The sequence below is a fragment of the Salmo salar genome, chromosome 09 (genome assembly GCF_965601325.2).
Source record: "Salmo salar chromosome 09, fSalSal1, whole genome shotgun sequence".
NCBI lineage: Eukaryota > Metazoa > Chordata > Actinopteri > Salmoniformes > Salmonidae > Salmo > Salmo salar.
In genome coordinates, this window is record NC_138299.1 from 74,390,632 (window position 1) to 74,397,939 (window position 7,308).

A 7,308-nucleotide genomic window follows, 5' to 3' on the forward strand; every position below is an offset into this window, starting at 1 on the left:
ATACTGGAGGCTGAGACAGGAGGGGTCGGGAGACACTGTGGACCCGTCCGACGATACCCCCAGACAGGGCCAAACAGGCAGGATATAACCCCACCCACTTTGCCAAAGCACAGCCCCCACACCACTAGAGGGATATCTTCAACCACCAACTTACTATCCTGAGACAAGGCCGAGTATAGCCCACAAAGATCTCCCCCACGGCACGAATCCAAAGGGGGGGTCAACCCTGACAGGAAGACCACGTCAGTGACTCAACTCACTCAAGTGACGCACCCCTCCTAGGGATGGCATGGGGTACCGGTCAATGTGCGGGGCCACCGGTTAGTTGCGGTAATTGAGGTAATATGTACACGTAGGTAGAGTTAAAGTGACTTTGCATAAATAATAACAGAGAGTAGCAGCATCGTGGGGGGGGGGCAATGCAAATAGTCTGGGTAGCCATTTGATTAGATGTTCAGGAGTCTTATAAGCCATAAGACTCCTGAACATGTAATCAAATGGCTACCCAGCTACCCAGGGGGTAGAAGCTGTTTAATATCCTCTTGGACCTAGACTTGGCACTCCGGTACCGCTTGCCATGCGGTAGCAGAGAGAACAGTCTATGACTAGGGTGGCTGGAGTCTTTCACAATTTTTAGGGCCTTCCTCTGACACCGCCTGGTATAGAGGTCCTGGATGGCAGGAAGCTTGGCCCCGGTGATGTACTGGGCCGTACACACTATCCTCTGTAGTGCCTTGCGGTTGGAGGCCAAGCAGTTGCCATACCAGGAGGTGATGCAACCCGTCAGGATGCTCTCGATGGTGCAGCTGTAGAACCTTCTGAGGACCAATGCCAAATGTTTTCAGTCTCCTGAGGGGGAATAGGTTTTGTCACGCCCTCTTCACTACTGTCTTGGTGTGCTTGGACCATGTTAATTTGTTGGTGATATGGACGCCAAGGAACTTGAAGCTCTCAACCTGCTCCACTACAGCCTCGTCGATGAGAATGGGGGGCATGCTCGATCCTCCTTTTCCTGTAGTCCACAATCATCTCCTTTGTCTTGATTGCGTTGAGGGAGAGGTTGTTGTCCTTGCACCACATGGTCAGGTCTCTGTCCTCCTCCCTATAGGCTGTCTCGTCGTTGTTGGTGGTCAGGCTGTTTTGTCATCGGAAAACTTAATGATGGTGTTGGAGTTGTGCCTGGCCATGCAGTCATGAGTAAACAGGGAGTATAGGAGGGGACTGAGCACGCACCCCTGAGGGGCTCCCGTGTTGAGGATCAGCGTGGCGGATGTGTTGTTACCTACCCTTACCACCTGGTGGCGGCCCGTCAGGAAGTCCAGGATCCAGTTGCAGAGGGAGGTGTTTAGTCCCAGGGTCCTTAGCTTAGTGATGAGCTTTGAGGGCACTAGGGTGTTGAACGCTGAGCTGTAGTCAATGAATAGCATTCTCACATAGGTGTTCCTTTTGTCCAGGTGGGAAAGGGCAGTGTGGAGTGCAATAGAGACTGCATCATCTGTGGATCTGTTGGGGCGGTATGCAAATAGGAGTGGGTTTAGGGTTTCTGGGAAAATGGTGTTGATGTGAGCCATGACCAACATTTCAAAGCACTTCATGGCTACAGACGTGACTGCTACGGCTCGGTAGTCATTTAGGCAGGTTACCTTAGTGTTCTTGGGCACAGGGACTATGGTGGTCTTGCTTGAAACATGTTGGTATTACAGACTCAGACAGTGAGAGGTTGAAAATGTCAGTGAAGACACTTGCCAGTTGATCAGCGCATGCTCGGAGTACAGGTCCTGGTAATCCATCTGGCCCTGCGGCCTTGTGAATGTTGACCTGTTTAAAGGTCTTACTCACATCGGCTGCGGAGAGCGTGGAACAGCCAACAACTGTAACGATCTATTTGAGAGACAACAAGTCCTCGTTGTACACATTTATTTATGTTTTCAATAAACATTGGAGATGAAATATAGTTTACATGTTGTCAACAATCTAAGCCAACCCCGTCTGTTTTCCGCATGTGTCGGTTTTGTTGCAAAACAACCAACTCGTCTATAGGTCTTTATGAATGTGCTAATAGCATGACTTTCTACTGACACGTCTATTGTTTTAACGGACTTCATCAGGAGAAAGGGGACATTTCTGTGGAATGGTAATGCTGAATCTGCAGAAGGCAGATTCTCTACAAGTAAAAAGCCCTTGGTTTTAACAGCAGGACAATTAACTTGGTTGAATCCTATTTAACAGGTAGAGACCAAATGGTGGATTTAATGGTAAACTTTCTAGTGGAAAGGGGATTAGCTGTGGGGTCCCGCAGGGGAGCATTCTTAGCCCACTTTTCTTTCTATGGAGACATGGTACTACAATTCCAGATGCTCTCTTCTTCTTCATCTGACTATGTTTTCTCTCATAGTCTGAGAGCATCTGGTCGTCACAGTGGTGGCACAGGGCTACTCATTTCTCCTAAGTGGAAATGTTCTCTTTTCTCCCTCTCACACCTGTCCATCTCCTCATTTGAATTCCATGCTTTCACTTTTACTTCTCCACTCAAGCTTAACATTGTTGTCATCTATTTCCCACCAGGTTCCCTTCAAGAGTTCCACAATTACTTGGCACATTGATAAGCTCATTTCCTGACGGTGGCTCACCGCTCTTCGTACTTGGCGACTTCAACCTCCCGACATCTGCCTTCGATTCCTTTCCAACTCTCTCTTTCCCCTCCTTGCCTCTTTTGGCCTCACCCTTTCCCAGTCCCCTCCCACTCACAAAGCAGGCAATACGCTTGACCTCATCTTTACTAGAGGATGTTCGCCTAATAATCTCACTTCAACCCCCCTCCAGGTCTCTGATCACTACTTTGTTTCTTTTTCTGTCCCCCTTTCCTCCAACCTTAAGCACTCAGCCCCTACACAGATGGTCACACGCCGTTGCAATCTTCGCTCTCTCTCTCTTCCACTACTCTCTCCTCTTCTATCCTATTGTCTCTCCTTTCTGCTATATACTTCGCCCTCCTTTCTCCTGATTCTGCCTCTTCAACCCTACTCTCCTCCCTTTCACACAGAACTACCCTACGCCTTGACCTCTTTTCCCCCTCTCTCTCCAGTTGAAATGCTGCAACTAGTGAGGTCCGGCCGCTGACAACTTGCCCACTCGACCCCATCCCCTCCTCACTTCTCCAGACCATCTCTGGAGACCTTTTCCTATTCCTCAATTCCCTCATCAACTCATCCCTCTGACTTCAAAATGACCCGAGGTGCTCCCCTCCTCAAGAAACCAACACTCGACTCCTCTGACATCCAAAACTACAGACCGGTATCCCTTTCTTTTCTTTCCAAAACACTTGATCATGCTGTCTCTGAACAACTTTCTCACTGTCTCTCTCAGAACGATCTTCTTGACCCTAATCAGTCAGGCTTCAAGACGGGTCACTTAATCGAGACTGCTCTTCTTTGTGGCATGGAGGCTCTCCACACTGCCAAAGCTAAATCTCTATCTTCTATTCTCATCCTCCTAGATCTATCCGCTGCCTTCGACCATCAGATCTTCCTCTCCACCCTCTCAGGACTGGGCATCTCAGGCTCTGCACACTGTTGTATTGCATCCTACCTGACAGGTCGCTCCTACCAGGTGACGTGGAGAGGATCTGTGTCTGCACCACATACTCTCACTACTGGTGTTTCCCAGGGCTCGGTTGTAGGCCTTCTCCTTTTCTCTCTATACACCAAGTCACTCGGCACTGTCATATCATCACGTGGTCTCTCCTCATTGCTATTCAGATGACACTCAACTACTTTTCTTTTTCCCCCTTCAGACACCCAGGTGGTGATACGTATCTCTGCGTGCCTGGCAGATACCTCAGCTTGGATGTCAGCCCACCATCTCAACCTCGACAAGACGGAGCTGCTCTTCCTCCCGGCGAAGGCCTGCCCACTCAATGACCTCTCCATTACAGTTGACAACTCCATGGTGTCACCCTCCCAGAGTGCAAAGAACCTTGGCGTGACCCTGGATAACACCCAGTTGTTCTCTGCAAACATCAAAGCAGTGACTCGCTCCTGCAGGTTCATGCTCTACAACATACGACCCTACCTCACACAAGAAGTGGTGCAGGTCCTAATCCAGGCACTTGTCATCTCCCGTCTGGACTACTGCAACTTGCCGTTGCCTGGCCTCCCCGCTTGTGCCATCAAACCCCTGCAACTTATCCATAACGCTGCAGCTTGCCTAGTGTTCAATGTTCCCAAGTTCTCCCATGTCACCCCACTCCTCCACACACTCCACTGGTTTCCAGTCGAAGCTCGCATCCAATACAAGATCATGGTACTTGCCTATGGAGCAGCAAGAGGAACTGCCCTTCCCTACCTTCAGGCTATGCTCAAACCCTACACCCCAACCCGAGCACTCCGTTCTACCACATCTGGTCTCTTGGTCCTCCCACCCCTAAGGGAGGGCAGCACCCGCTCAGCCCAGTCCAAGCTCTTCTCTGCCCTGGCACCCTAATGGTGGAACCAGCTTCCCCCTGAAGCTAGGACAGCAGAGTCCCTGCCCATCTTCCGAAAACACCTGAAACCCAACCTCTTCAACGAGTATCTTAAATAATCCCACAACACCTCCCCTCGCAACCCTTCTCACCACACCCCCTCCCCCCACACACCAAAAAATATATACTTTATTGAGGAAAAATACTTACTTACTATGACTGTGATATGTGGTTGTCCCACTTAGCTATCTTAAGATGAATGCACTAACTGTAAGTGACTCTGGATAAGTGTCAGCTAAATGACTAAGATGTAAATGTACATTGACGATATGAAATCGGCCTACTCTATGCCGACCCTAAAGACTGACACGTGTGCTAGTTCAGTGTAACTTTGATTATGTGTGCACATCATGGTTTACCAGCAGCCCCAAACATTGAAAGAATAAGCTACAAACCAGCCAAAACAAGCTGGTGAGAAACTCCCCCCTCATACTCATCTGGAGGTTGCGCATTCTGTAGAGAAAAGGGTAAGTTAATTCAACTTGGTTTGGTCCATTATTATTGACTCAGCCCCAAGGTACCTATTGAATTATTTACTTGTATTTATTTATTTATTTAGAGATGTCCACTGATACAACACCAGAGACTCTGAAATTTAACATTTTAAAGTTAAGAGTCTATCTGGTAAGAACTGCTTTTTCCATTACATAGACTGACCAGGTGAATCCAGGTGAAAGCTATGATCCCTTATTGATGTCACCTGTTAAATCCACTTCAATCAGTGTAGATGAAGGGGAGGAGACAGGTTAAGGAAGGATTTTTTTGCCTTCAGAACAGCCTCAATTCGTTGGGGCATGGACTCTACAAGGTGTTGAAAGCATTCCACAGAGATGCTGGCCTATGTTGACTCCAATGCTTCCCACAGTTATGTCAAGTTGGCTGGATGTCCAGTGGGTGGTGGACCATTCTTGATACACATAGGAAACTGTTGCTCTTGAAAACCCCAGCAGCATTGCAGTGCTCCTGGCACCTACTACCATACCCCATTCAAAGGCACTTTTTTGGGGGGGACCATGGAATTTGGGGACCACAATGGAAATAAGTCTATAGGATCCCTGTCACGTTTTAAACGGTCAAAAAAAAAATCTATCAATCAATCACAGAGAGGAAGACACATTTCAGATGAATGCCTTCAGTATCCACTTCCCCCTGTATCGTGTAGATTTCACTGAATGTCTTGTTTGTTTTGTCTTCCTGGTGCTGTGAGCTGGTAAACTACCGTCTCACTGCCTTTGATTGTTTTGTCATTTGCCATATCAAGTGGAACTAAAAATAATATAAAACGGGAGAGCGAGTGAGAGAAATTGCGTGTGAAATTGTTTGTGAGATTTTGTAACAATATCTGGGTATTACGTGCCTGTGTGGATATTCACCCTACTCTCCTCCCTACTGGGCACAAACTGGTTGAATCAATGTTGTTTCCACGTCATTTCAATGAAATTACATTGAACCAACATGGAATAGACGTTGAATTGACATTTGTGCCAGTGGGTCATGTCTCTCCCCCTTTTCAAATGGATGTTGACGCACCGGCATAGTGCACATTAATGAAAAGATAAGTCTATAAATCTGGTCTGATTTAGGATAATGGTATTAGTGTACAGTATGATATTATTGTAGTAGACAGCAGTTTTAGCAGGACTAGTGTGAGAGAGAACCGGGGAAGACAGAGAAGGTTGAGTATGGTAGAAACTGTTTGGAAACCTTGGTAAGGGTGGTCGAAGAGAGAACAGAGAGAGGGAGAGAGGTAGTTGAGACGAGAGAGAGAAGGAAGGAAGGTGGAACAGTAGTTCCAGCCAGATGGTGGTGAAGCTGTTCTATTGTGTTGTCACGGTGTTGTCATAGTATTGTCCAGGATCTCTTCCCTGATTAGCTGAATGGATCAGTCCTGGTGATTACCCAACAGGCTGTAGGGTTATACGACCTCTGCAGTGACAACACAAAGGCCTGTCATTTATTTGACTGGACAAGGCCATAACGTGTGGATGTCTGTGTGTGTCAACATTAAAATGACCCCACTGATGATTGCTGTTGGCAATTTGAGGTTGAAAATAGCAAACAAGCAGTGAATACCGGATTGCGAATACCAGCAACAGCATAAGTCATATAGGTTGTGTTTCTCTCTCATCGGTCTAAAAATTTGAAGTTGAATATTCTGAACATCGTTGTACAAGAAACCGGTAGGCCTAACACAGTAGGCTAATGTTTTTCGTAAGCATCCCAATTGTTTTCTTGTTCCATTGTCTTTTAATCAGTGACATCCTGACAGGTTGGCTTCATTAGCATGCAGATTCCAGCTCGTAAACTACACAGTTCTCAAGCCAGTGAGTTTGCCAATTATGAAATTGCGTGAATAATTTAAAGACTCATGATCCTCCTCTCATCGCTTCTGTCATGATTATTTATGGCTGCCCAGCCATAAACCTCCCCGAGCCTCTTCTCCACTTGCACATTAGGCTACACATCCACTTCAACACTCACCCCCTCAATAGAATAGAATATAACAGAATAGACTGTAGAATAGATAGAATGGCATTGCATGGCAGCAACAGAATATACAGAATGGAAAAGTTTGTCAGTCAATATAAAGGGAGCGTTTGGCTTGACAATAAGCAATTGAGTTGGCAAGCCACAGACAGATCTGGGGCCATGATAGCATAGCCTGTGCACTAGCCAAAATCTTTCACAACAGTGAGAGGTGTTGACAGGAAAGTCCAAAGGTCAATATTTACATGGATGACCAGAGTTTCATTGACCCAACATGAGTAAACACACCAGGGCATCAT